A 13193-nucleotide genomic window follows, 5' to 3' on the forward strand; every position below is an offset into this window, starting at 1 on the left:
CATTTGAACAACATCTAATTCCAATTGTGTGTGCCTTCGTTGCAGGTGAGATTGAAATGGGAAGATATCCAGCTGTGACCAGAAATGTATTTTCCAGAGTATAGATTGCACAGAAATTTGTGAATGAAGAGGACCCATCTGCATCTCCTTAAATTATTCAGTTCTCTGCTTTATTTCCCCGTGCTGAGGATTTAATTGTTGAGTTGTACATTACTGTATTTTAACTTGTTGCTTAGTTTCTTACACATTTATTTTCAGTACCTGGCTGAAAGTGTTACCTATTCCATATTTTAGCACAATGTGCTGCAAACAAACAGTTGCCATAGTGCAAATGAGGTTTCATGTGTACAGAGTTCCACTTTAGGTTGTCGAAAATACTGCCTGAGTTTAGTAATTCTTTCGATTTGAAATGCATTCTTTTAGATGTTTGAAAACCACAAATAAACAGTTATTGAACCTTTTTGGATTTACCTCATTTAAACTCAGTTTTTATTTATTACTTGGCCTGTTTTTAATATCAGTGACTAAAAAAAAAAAAGTCAAGTGGGAGCACTGTTTTCATGCAATGCTTAGGGATTATTTGTATATTGTGTACAACGTTGACTTGTTTAAAGAAACAAAGAATGAACCCTGTCCCTTCCATCCTGACCTAAACCTGTGCTCAGTTGTCCCTTGCCACACCTTTTGTTTGTCATGTTTTTAGATTGATTGGAAATGCTCTCTTCAAAACTGAAATAAATTAAGTTTCAATTACAGCTACAGGAGCTTTGTATTGCTGAACTTTAGTCTGAAAAGTTTCACAATGACATTTTTAAAAAAAAAAAAAAAAAGAATTTTTTTATCTGCTGAATTCTACCAGTGTAACCTTTTTTCTAAATAAACAATAGTTTTCTCAATGGGTCGTAAATCGTTCTCTGTGTGGTCACTTTATTGCTTTATGTGTTGTTATGAAAATTTGGTACATGTTGGGATTGTGGGAGGGTGTCTTTGTCTTGGTTTGTGTCCCTGCTCGCCGATCAGCCGGGAAGGGTTAGTTACACAGTGCGGTGCCTGCTGTAAAGATGTGTTACGTGTCTCCAGTGCTTTCGAGAAACCCAAGGTTTGCCTTCCTGCATTCAGTCAAGTTTACATCTTTATCTTGAGATGTTTGTCTCTCACCCAAAGCTCACTAAAAATCTCTGGCGCTTTTTTTTTTTTCCCCACTTCCTAATTCAGTCAAATTAGACTGACTTAGTGTGTCTTGAAAATGTCTTGGTTTAGTTTAACCAGTTTAATGCCTGACAAAATAGGGACTCTGCCTGGCTTCTGACATAGCATGGGTAGGTGACCATGCTATGGTCACTTTGGTGATGCCAGTGTCTCAGATGTTCACCTGGGTGAACCTCTGGTCTGGAAATCCTCAGGTCTGGAACTCTGTAGGTCACATTCATGACTAATTTCCACCCCTGACCTGTTCTCCCCCCTCCCTCAGGTGTGGATTCAGTAAAAGTGATCACTAGGTTGTTTAAACTAGAAAACATGGGTTGTGAAAGAAAACACGCTTGTGTTCACTGGAGAAAGGGAGACGCCAACGTCTTGTTTAGAGACTTTGTTCACTATTTAGGGTTCAAAAAGGTATGATTGGAAGCTGAGCTCTCTTGGCCTGGATACAGCAGTTCAAATACCCGATGAATTCACCAAAAAGCAGGAGCTGTTGTTACAGCTAAATTCTTGTTAAGTTTTGGAGATGGTGCATCTCTCGTGCTCTTTCTCTAACCCCAGTTACATCCTCCTTTGGCTCTGCAGCCAGCAGGTACGATAGAAGGAGATGTGGTGACCTGGTGGGGGAGAGAAAACTTCCACTTTTGGTGCCATTTGCGCATCAAATCAGCTGAACTGTAATATCAGACTGCACCAAGGGTTCCTCTCCAGCCTTTGTGTTTATTGTACCTCCTGTCTCTTCTAAATCCAAATTCTGCTCCTCATCCCTTTAGTAAGGATCTGCTTTCTTTTCAAAATCAATGCAATAACACTGTTGGGGTGCGGAGGAGAAGATCTGGTGCGTGGGAGGCGTTTCACAATGTGAAGACTGAAATATTAGCAGAACTGTAAAACCTTACAGCCTTGGTCTTCAGAACATCATGAGCTGAACCTGTCACAGCTCCTGCCTAAAGGCTAGAGTGAAGTTCTCCTCTATTTTTAAAAGGCATGGCAAATACAAAGCTAATCATAGTCCCGTCAGTTTGAATAATTATTTTAAAAGATGAAGTCATGCAAATTAAGGACTGGTTTCTTGGAGGAGGTGTGGCATCTAAGATTTAAGTGCTGTAAAATGGTGATCTTGGTAACAGAGACTGAGATTTCTTGTAGGTTTAAATTTCCTAGGACTGTAATGTATTCCAGTCCCTCTAATACTGGAATTATTACATAAAGGAATCTGTTCTGATTTTTTTTTTTTATGCTTTCTGACAGGAAAGGATGATCATGTTTTTTAAGGTCACACTTTCAGGTTGACAAGCAGCAAATTCATTCTGCCTGTGGGACTGCTGAGCTCTGTGTTCCTGCCGTCAGTGCTCCATGCACCCGGTCTCTCTGCCCGAATTCCACTGACCTCCGCCAAGCAGGATGGTTGTAGCGGCAACGATTCCCATAAGTGAGTCCTGCTGGCCGTGCCCTCCCAAGAAGAGGTTCATTGGTGCTTATTAGTGACGTTGATACAAATCAACCGAAGTTTACGTGGGGAGACGGGTCCTTGTTGAGCAGGCCTGGGGAAACGGGCTTTGCTCACAGGGAAGCATAAAAAAATACAACTCTGTCAGAGCAAAGTACTTTTTAATGATTGCTCTGAGAAACACGCTTAATAGATTTAAATGCTCAATATTCTGTTTATGTGAACTTTTAAGATAAGAGCACACAAGGAAATAAGGGTGATGCTAAAAAATCCTATTTTAAATGGTAAGTTAATTGCTGTGTGCTGTTTAAACAACACTGTTTTGCTCTATACGAAGTACCACGCCTGTATTGCTTTTTGCTGTCCTGCTCTCCCCCTTGTCCAAAAAACTCGTATATGAGGAGCTCGAGTTCCTGGAGGTTGTTTCTTTGTGGAGGGGCTCTTTGGCGACAGACGGGCGCCCGTGGGTGCTCAGCAGAGCAAGCTGAGGCAGGCAGCGCGGTTTGCCTCGGGGCGGTGTTTTCTGCGGGGCTTGATTGGTGTTTGGTTAGAATCTACCAATAACAACTATTAAAAAATAGTAAAATATATAAAGTACATCCTGTGCTAAACTGATAATGTGTTTAACAGTGCTGAGCCTAATAAAATTTCATCGTGAACTAGTAGTTTTAACTGGTTTTAACTGGTTCACAAAATATTTCACAATGGGGAAAATGTTACATGGACAACGTAAAGACCTTTTAAATAACTGCAGCATAGCACTTTTTTTTTTTTCTCCTTTGAGAATTTTGTTTCTCTGTTTAAAAAAATACTTAATGTGCCCTTGTCTGTGCCTGGCACGACGAGGCGGGGTGGGGATCTGAGCCGTTGCCGTGCCTGAGCGTGGTGCTGCGGACACGCAAAGTGGATGACGGGACTGAGCAGGGCTGGAGCACGTGCCCGCTTAAAATTGCTGCCTTGTAACTTGACAGAGTTTTAATTGCAGGAAGTGATCTTGGCCTACAGGTACTGTCCACAAAGCAAATTAATTTTATTCCCAGGAGTGTTTACAAATAGATTTTTTGCATGGATTCCACGCTAACAAGAGCAAAGCTATAGCTAATAGAACATTTGCTAATTATAATGATAAAAAACCTAACCTTTTTGCATCAATTAAATACAGAGTCTTACTTGTCTTTTAAATATTGCAGGGTTTTGGTTTGGTGGTTTGTTTTGAGTTTTTTTTTGTTTTGTTTTAAATATAATCCAGAGAAAGGTAACTCGAACCAAAAGTTGAGCATCGCTGGGCTGTGTGGTCAGTTTGTGTCTTCAGTAATCTGGGATTTGGGACAAAGCCGTGTCATCTTGGTGGCTGTATTTGAAAGTACTGAATATTAAGAAATCATAGTGCTTATAGACATGATCGGTCTCTTCTGATTAGCTTTGTCCTTATTAATTAGAGTTTATTTCTGAATGAATCGGAGAAGATTACAAACCCTTGTCCCACAGTGCAAGAAAGACACAGACAAATTGGGACGGGAATCAGGTAAGAGTTACCCAGCTCATTAGAGGTGAGGAAGAATTACTAAAAAGGAGAGTAACTAAGCTAAATACTCAGGTGCTTTTAATTAACTCGTTAAGGCAGTCTAAAATGAAATACTTCTATCAATGTCACTCTCGTCCTTGGGATTAAGCGGAGTGTGAGTGAGATGAGGCTTTGGCTGGTTGATGGGGCGCAGGGCTGGCACTCCGAGATGGGGCTAAACTGGGCACAGGAAACGTCACCCTGGGGTCTCTGAGTGTGGCGTAGTCTCCAAAGAAAACGGGAGACTATCTGTCAGCCCAGACACTTAACGGTGAGCTGAAACAATTGTTTAAAATTCAGCTTTGAGGACCTGCGAACCTGCCCTGGCAGGAGGGTTCATCCCTCGCCTGCAATGCCCGAGCAGTGGTGGGAGAGGAGAAGCGATGCAGGATGCTCACGCTGACCCTGTCGCTGGTGTGGCAAGTGCGGAGATACACCGGCAACAAACTGCAGCAGTCCGAAGGACACTGCTAAACTTAGTGAAAGCACGTGCTGTAGCTGGGACAACTCAGCTGTGCTCTGCAATGTCCTGACTTCCTGAGAAGGGCCACAGCAACAGTCTCTCACCCTGTTCATGCCTATGGGAGGGTTTTCTCCCCCAAGAAAACTTTCCAAAACAAAGCTGTGGGGTCTCTGCAGGGACTCAGCCACGTGGGTGGAGATATCAGTGAGGGTTTAGGGGTGTCTGGTGATGGGAGTGCTATGTAAGTACAGCCCACGGTGAGGGGGAAGGCCGGAGACCTTGAGTGGCAATAGGGGGTTCAGCGAGTTGCGGAGGGCTGGGGAAAGCATGGAACGAAGGGGACTATATTCCCGGAGCTGGCCAGGTTGCGTGGCTGTGGGGGCCAATGGTACGCTCATCAACACCATCGACTACATGTGCGAGGGTTGTGGGGCAGAACAGACAGGGGCAGGCTTGACCTGGGGTCAGCCCCCTACAGTGCACCCTGCCACGACCCTGGCCCATGGCCCTGGGGAAAACCTGGTACAAAGCGCCCATCAATTAAGCCCCGTTTCTGGTGCGGCCTGTCTGATGTGATATTCTAATCGCTCTGTGTAATCTGCAGCATCTGTGATAGGTCACAGCTTCAGCTATTTTATAATAAGCTATTTTGCCTGAATATGGCAAACTTCCCTTGTTTAAAGGGCAGGGGAATATTAAATAAATACCATTTATATTTATTTGCCTCAGATCAAACTGTGGCTCTTACATTAATTTTGTAGGTTTTTGGTAATTAGCCTGCTCAGCCCATATTTGGAATTCAAATCCAATATTTGTTGAAAAGCTTCGAGTGATATTAAAATCTGCTCCCCCGGCACGCAGCAAACCCCTCTCCCTCTCGGAAAATGCCAGCCCTGCGCCGAAAGGCTGGGAAAGAGTTGGTGAAAGGGAGATGGGTGGAAAACCAGGGTGCTGTTGAGATAGGAGGGAGGGACACTGGCTGGGACACACACCCACCCCCACCCCCCCCTTCCCTGTGGCGTCCTGCTGGGCTCGGGGCTCAGCTGGGGCCGGCGACGTGGGCTGGGGGCAGCTGGGCTGGCTGCGGCGAGCCCTGGGCTCCTGGCGGGAGGCGGACACGGCCCCGGGGCTGCAGCGGGGCGGGGGCGGTGGCGGTGGCGGGTCCCTCCCGCACCGGCCGCTGCATGTCAGTGTTGCTCCAGCACCGGCAGCGGCCGCCGAGCGCGTCCCGCCGGGCTCCGCCGCCGATACCGGGGAAAAGGAGCCGAGGGCGGAGCGGGCCGGTCCCGGACACCCCCCCGGCGTTGTCCCCTTCCCCCCGCTGCAGCGGGGACCAAACCGTTGTCCCCCCCCCGAGCCCGTGACCCCGGCCCCGCCGGGCAGCAGCTCGCTGGCAGGACCCAGGCGCCGCTCCCGCTCTCCCGCACAGGCTGCGGCTCCGCTTTTCTATTCCTTTAATCAATTTCTTGCGTTATATCGTACATTTCCCTACTCATTACAGCGTATCAAGCATCTGCCATGCGCTCATTAATTGGTCAATTACTTTATTTATATGCTAAACATTATCTAAAGCACCCCTCATTACCAGCATCATGGCTGTGGTTTGTGTTGCACGTTTTTTTTACAGGCTTTATGTGCCTTATCCTCTCCTTGCCACCGAGGCCGGGGGGGCTTGCACAGACCCCCATTAACCCTTTGCGGGCCAGTCACCAGCTCAGCACCGCGGTGCCTGTGCAGGTCCTGCTCTCAGAGGGCAGCTCCGCACCCACATGCCCCGCTCCCCAGCCCTTCCTCAGAGCCCTCTCCCTTCGCCTTGGCTTGTTTTCCGCTGCTGCCTTCAGCTCCTCACTGCTTCTTTCACACCGCCTGAAACTAGAATAAAGACAGACCTGAAACAAATAAAATGGATGATGGGAGAATCTCCTGTGACTACCTGCTGGGGCAGGCCAGGTGCCACTGCTCATCCTGGTTTCTATCCTCATCTGCTGCTACAAATTGGCTCTGAGTTCACCTTTAGGTGTCAGTTCTGCCTGCTTGCTTGGAGATGTCAACAGCCTTGTCACCAGATGGAAATGATGCGCTGCTGGAAAGCCTCTGCCCTTCCTCGGCTCTGCTCTCCCGGCCCCGTGCTCCATTGCTTCCCATGGCGCCGTCCTGCTCCTCCTGCTCCACTGATTACAAGTTGCTGCGGAGCGGGATCCTGTCCTCTTGCTCTCCTGTAAGATGCCCTGTCATCCTAAAATGCCATAGCCATCATAAATAATTTAGGGCTAACACATCCATGTTAGAAACTGTGATGAATAAATACCTGGTGTGTGAACAAAGGTTTCGTTACTCTGCCCTTCCTGTCAGCCCGCAGAGGCACCGCCACCCGGCCCATCGGTCTATTGGTCTGCCCGTGCCATGGCATCCAGCAAAACCGGCGATGCAGGTGCTTCCAGCCAGCAGCAGCCTGGAGGGGAAAGCCTGGGTGCTGGGAAGGGACAGAGACTTTGCTGTTACGCTGGCTCTAAGGTGCATATGGCAGCTCCTTTGCTCGCACTCTTCCCTGGGTACCGGTGCGGTGTCCGGCTGCTCCGCGCCTCACAGGGCGGCTGCTGCCGATGCCTGTGCCCAGGGGAAGCAGGAAAGCGCTTTTGTAGATGCTGTTGCAGCGATGCTGCCATGTTAGAAACCAGTCTCAGTAATTCCTCTATTGCTGACTGATGAAATACAGACAAGAAAGCCTGAGCAGGTCTGGGGTGCTGGGGGGATTTTAGCCAAACCTGCCTCCCCGTAGGGTACCACGCAGGAAGGTGTGGGGGCCCGCTGTGGTGGCTCCAGCCTGGAGCTCCTGGGCTGGGCAAGACAGAGCAGCAGCTGCCCTGACCCCGTATTAGCCCACGGCTAATGCCAGCCTGGGCCTTCCCTGCAGCCCTGGGGCCGTGGGGCCACGGAGCCCAGCTCAGCGGTGTGCCGGGGTGCAGGCGGTGCTGCTGCCGTGGGCACTGTCCTCCCTGGTACCAGTTTTAGATGTATTATGTTCTGAGCTAATATTACTTTGAAATTTATAATATCCATGAAAATATTATCTCTGTATTTAAATCCTTTAGTTTAATTGAATAGAGCTATCACTATCCAGAGCTTGTTTATGTATTGCTGCCTGCAAAATGGAGTCAATTTTCCAGACTGAGATGATGAATGTGAGCACCAAAGAAATTTTGTAATTTAATTTTAATAACCATGACTTATTATTATTTTAGTAACCATAAATAATAATAATTTTTTTTAAAAAAATTGTTCAAGTGCTTTGCACAAAACCTTGGAAGGAAAACTGTGCCATAATAATACAGTGGGGTTTGTGTTACAACTTATTATTATTAATTTTATTTCGTTGTCAGATGCACTCTTTGCTGTCAGGAGGAGCTGCTCTGGGTTTGGATTTTTTTTTTTTTTACGTCTGAACTTGAACACTGTCAAGGTCCTTTTGCTCCTGTTGATGGCTCTGGAAACCTGATGAATTACTGTGAATTTTCCCTTATGTTATTTCCCACCAAGTCTAGAGGCAAAGTCACTTTGGGGCCCATTAGAGCAGCGTGTGCCAGGGCTGTTGCCGTAGCCCTGCTGCCTTCGCTCCAGTGTCTGCTGCAAAGCCCAGCTTTTGGCCCAACGTGCACCGTCCCTGCAGCCCAGGGAGGCTCTGGGGCCCCGCCAGCCCCAGCCTGGCCCAGGATGTCAGGCCCTGCTCCTGCACCCTGTCCTGGTGGCCATGGCCCTGTGTGGGGTTGTCCCCCCTGCTCGCTGGGTACAGCCATGCCGCTTCGCCCCAGCCTTAATTCTCCCTGTGGAGACCAATGACGAGTGGGGTCAGTACTGGGACCGGCACTGTTTAACATCTTTGTCAGTGACATGGACGGTGGGATCAAGTGCACCCTCAGGAAGTTTGCTGACGACACCAAGCTCTGTGGAGGGGTCGACACGCTGGAGGGAAAGGAATGCCATCCAGAGGGACCTGGACAGGCTGGAGAGGTGGGTGTGTGCGAGCCTCGTGAAGTTCAACAAGACTGAGTGCAAGGTCCTGCGCCTGGGTTGGGGCAAACCCAAGCACAAACACAGGCTGGGTGGAGCAGGGATTGAGAGTAGCCCTGAGGAGGAGGACTTGGGGGTGTTGGTTGATGAGAAGCTCAACATGAGCTGGCAATGTGCACTCGCAGCCCAGGTGGCCACCTGCAACAAAAGCAGTGTGGCCAGCAGGGTGAGGGAGGTGATTCTGCCCCTCTGCCCCACTCTGGTGAGACCCCACCTGGAGTACTGTGTCCAGCTCTGGGACCCCCAGCATAAGACGGACATGGAGCTGTTGGGGCAAGTCCAGAGGAGACCATGAAGATGATCAAAGGGCTTGAGCACCTCTCCTATGAAGACAGGTTGAGAGAGTTGGGGTTGTTCAGCCTGGAAAAGAGAAGGCTCCAGGGAGACCATATAGCCCCTTCCAGTACATAAATGGGGCCTACAGGAAAGACTGGGAGGGACCCTTTATCAGGGAGTGGAGCGATAGGTCAAGGGATAACAGTTTTAACCTGAAAGACAGTAGATTTAGATTAGACATTAGGAAGAAAGTCTTTCCTGTGAGGGTGGTGAGGCACTGGCCCGGGTTGCCCAGAGAAGCTGTGGATGCCCCATCCCTGGAGGTGTTCAAGGCCAGGCTGGATGGGGCTTTGAGCAACCTGGTCTAGTGGGAGGTGTCCCTGCCCATGGCAGGGGGATGGAACTAGAGGATCTTTAACGTCTCTGCTAACCCAAACCATTTTATGACAATTGCCTTGTTCTGCCTGATGCGTATTTATTAGTGCTAGGACGTGGTGCGCGATGTGACAGCACTGCACTGGCTGCTCACACAGGGACGGGGCTGGCTATGGCTGGCGTTACCGTTTCACTCACACCCTCCCAGCTCAGCGCTGGGGCTCTGCAGGTGACTGAATCCCTGCTCACAGTGGCACGTTTTGGCAGGTACATGGGGAAGGGACCATCACTCACGCCCTGTGGGCAGTGCAAGGCTGTGTGCGGCCATCTGGCAGTGGGGAGCAGGTCAAGGCCCCCTTTCTACAAAAATGCAACCTGCCCGTGTTGGCCTGGGTGCTGAGTGTGAAATGAAGGCTAAAGGACAGAACAATATTTCTTTCCCTGCCTCCCTGCATTCAGTGTGTGGGTGCTTTACATATAAATAGTCTCATTTCGGCGTGGGCTCCCTCAAGGCCAAGGTGAGGGAGGCGCATGTCCCTGCCCCACCAAGCACCACACTCCTCTCTACCCCAGAACAACCCGAAACCTTCAGCATTGTAGGATAGTTTAGGATCAAATAATTGCTGTTTATTGTTCTTACATAGCCCTTGCTTATTCCTGGGCTTATGTTGCTGTTGCTGAGGACTTGGGTGAAGACACGCAGGTGGGCTCAGCCCCTGTTGTCCCTACAACAAGCACCAGCAGCTGGTGGCATCTCTGCAGGGAGCGGGGCCGGGCCCACCAGACCCATGGCTGGGACTCACCACCGGGCACTGGGTGCTGACCTGGAAATGTACCGATGTGATTGCCACGCATGTTTTTCCCCACAGCCAGAGGCGTCTCACACACACACAGCTCGTCTGGCTGGGTGTCAGGGTGCGCTTTGGCCAGCAGGTACCCAACCAGTTTCTCAGGTCCCCTGCCCCTCTGCTCTGCAGCAGTGCCACCTGCCTAGGATCCTCACCGTTGGATTTTTCTTTTTCGGGAGATGATCTTTACATCCCCAGCCATCTGAGTGAAGTCTTGCGCTGCTCCAGCTCAGCCCCCGGCAGACGTTGGGTGCTCGCAGGGGATCGTCACCCATGGTGGCCTCAGGAAGGAACCACGAGGGAGATGGTTTCTGACGGGGACCACCAGGCTGGTTGGGCCAGGGGTATCCCCAGGATCCTGCCAGGGTGTGATTTGGGTGCACACCGGCTGTTTAATACCAGGATTGCTGCCTGTGGGCCATAGTTTGTGGTGACTTGGAAAAACTGAACTGTGGCTGAGGTGAGCTCGATGAATTAGAGTCGGTAGAGTCGGGATTAGCTGCAATGCAGGGTACCAAACCAGAAATACGCACTTCCCAGCAGCGTCCTCCGTTCAGTGTTGTGGGAGAAGCATCAGTGGCACCTCCAGGGCCCCAAACTAAATACCTGTGGGGCACCCCCAATAGAGAGAGACGGGCTTATGGGGCCAAGGGGACAGCAGTAGGCAGGGACTTTCTCTCTCTCCTCCAGAGAAAAGATCAGCAGGCTCTTTATCTTTTTTTTTTCTTTACAGTTTTATTTACAAAATGTATTAAAACTCTTTGTACAACACCTCATTAAAATGAGGCTCAGTAATTGATGCCCACACATGCAGTTTATGCTTTTACAGCCATTAGTTTGCTTGGCAATTTTTCTGCTCACTGAAGTGCAGTTTCAACAACAAAAGTAGGAACAAAAAAAGGAAAAAAAAAAAAGGAGAAAAAAAAAAAGAAAGAAAAAGGAAAGAACCCCCAAATCCCCCAAAGCAAAACAAATGAAAAAAAAAAAATACCGAAACAAATCATCGTGAGACTACTGCCGAACTTCCGATAGCTTGAAGTTGGTAGCCGGAATTGGTAAGCACTCAACACGTTTTGTTTTAGCTTTACATGCAAGTTTAAAAAATATCGAACCATTTACCAAACTCCCTTCACTGGTGTGAAGCCTCCACTCTTAAAAATTGATTTGATAAACATACATATTTTATACAGCTTTTAAGAAAAATGTTTGTTTTAAATACAACTCATAACCGCACAGCTTTAGCTCGCCCTGGCTGGGGACGTGATCGCGTTCAGAAGTCGAAAAAAAAATAATCAGTTTCATGAAAAGAAAATGAAAACAAAACAACAATTTTTTTGTCAATATCTTGTTAAAAACTCGAACAATAAATTATTCTCCTATGAGCTTTTAAAATGATTTTATATTACATTTTTGTTGGAAATACTTATTTTTAACAAGACTTTCCCCATATCATTTTTTTCTTTTTTTTTTTTTTAAATCCTATTAAAAGTTCAAATCTATCATCAGCAAACTAAACGCCTAAGGGTCAGACTGGTTTAAATGAGTTTCTTTTTCGTTGTGTGTTACTGATGAAATAAAACTCTATAGTAAACTACAGAAAATACATATTGTCGATTAGAGGTAATTAGTATGCAGATATTCCATTGAACATTTCCCATGTGATTGACAATATGTTTAAAGGTTTGTTGTTTGGTTTTTTTTTGTCTTTTGCTTTTTTCTTTTTTTTCTTTCTTTCTTTTTTTTTTTTTTTTTTTTTCCCAAAGATGAAGTTAAGTAGTTTCCAGGCAGAGGTTCGAGGCTGAAAGGCTGCTGCTGTCTAAGCCGTTGGATGTGAGTAATAGTGAGCCCCTACCTGGAGCGGCGGCGGCTGGAGCGCGGCGTCCTCTTTACAGAGAGGGCAAGGACAGGAGCATCCTCTCACCAGTGGCCATGACACAAGAGTTGGCAGGAGCTGATATAATATAACAGTACTAGCAGGAGTCATGTTAGACTGCTTAATATTACTCTGGAACTGCAGCTCTAATTTGAGTTACTATCCTCTTCCCTTACCTCTGTTTTAAAATGACCGTTCCCAAGAAGCGTTAGCGGAGCACAGTGCTAGTCGTGAGAGACCTGGGGGGAAGCGGAAGCTGGCCTGGGAAACACTAACCTGCGCTTCTCTTGCTCCATTGCTTGATATTAAACTGTGAATTAAACTGCAAATGCACAGCAAGAAAAGAGATATATGGTCTGAACCTAAACAGCAAGTAGCTTTTCTTTTTTTTTTTTTTTTAAAAGCCACCCAATGTCATTTTAATAAAGCACCTGTAGGTATGCCTGATGATAGGGAAAAAAAAAACCCCAAAGGACTGCAGTATTTTCTGCCCGCACTTGAGCTACCTTGTCAAGAAATTAATTTACTGATCTGGAAGCAAAGACATGCAGTTCCACAAATTACTTTCTTTTGGATTTACAGATTCACAGTCATTGACCTTAACTGGTTTTAATGCACAGATTCTTTTCTTCAGGTGTTACACCTTTTACTGCTATACAGAATTGCCCAAATTAGCTGGAGAGTTTAAAGTGGCTCAGAAAAAAAAAAGTAAAAATCACACCACTGGTAGGTAAGTACTGAAACATCTTGACATCAGCTCATAGAAGCAGCGACAGGCCAGTCCGTGTTCGCACGCAGCAGATTTCTGAGGCTTTGTGTCAGGAGGAGTTTCATAATTTGATACGATTGGGGTGGCTGATGAAACCGGCTGCGGTTTGCTTTCAGGACACAAGTTCATTTACTGTGCAGTGGTATCAAAGAATGGCTTTTGTTGCACTGATTTTTTTTTACAAGATTTTTTTTTTTCACGTACTAATATCTTGTTTCCAGTCTTTTCTTTTTCTCTTTTCTCTCTTTTTCTTTTCTCTTTTTCTTTCCTTTTTCATTTTCCTTTCCTTTTCTTTCCTTTCTTTCTT

The 13193-nt window shown here is 47.2% G+C and overlaps 1 protein-coding gene across 1 annotated transcript in view; it reads left to right on the forward strand.

Annotated features, from left to right (window-relative positions):
- THOC2 (THO complex subunit 2) overlaps window positions 1-907 on the forward strand; it is a 57890-nt gene extending 56983 nt beyond the window's left edge. Inside the window, exon 39 of the mRNA XM_054213480.1 lies at window positions 46-907. The gene's annotated coding sequence lies outside the window, so the exon portion shown is untranslated. The remainder of the gene's footprint in view (window positions 1-45) is intronic.
- The last annotated feature ends 12286 nt before the right edge of the window (window positions 908-13193 follow it).

This window comes from Rissa tridactyla, chromosome 9 (assembly GCF_028500815.1).
Source record: "Rissa tridactyla isolate bRisTri1 chromosome 9, bRisTri1.patW.cur.20221130, whole genome shotgun sequence".
NCBI classification, from domain to species: Eukaryota; Metazoa; Chordata; class Aves; order Charadriiformes; family Laridae; genus Rissa; species Rissa tridactyla.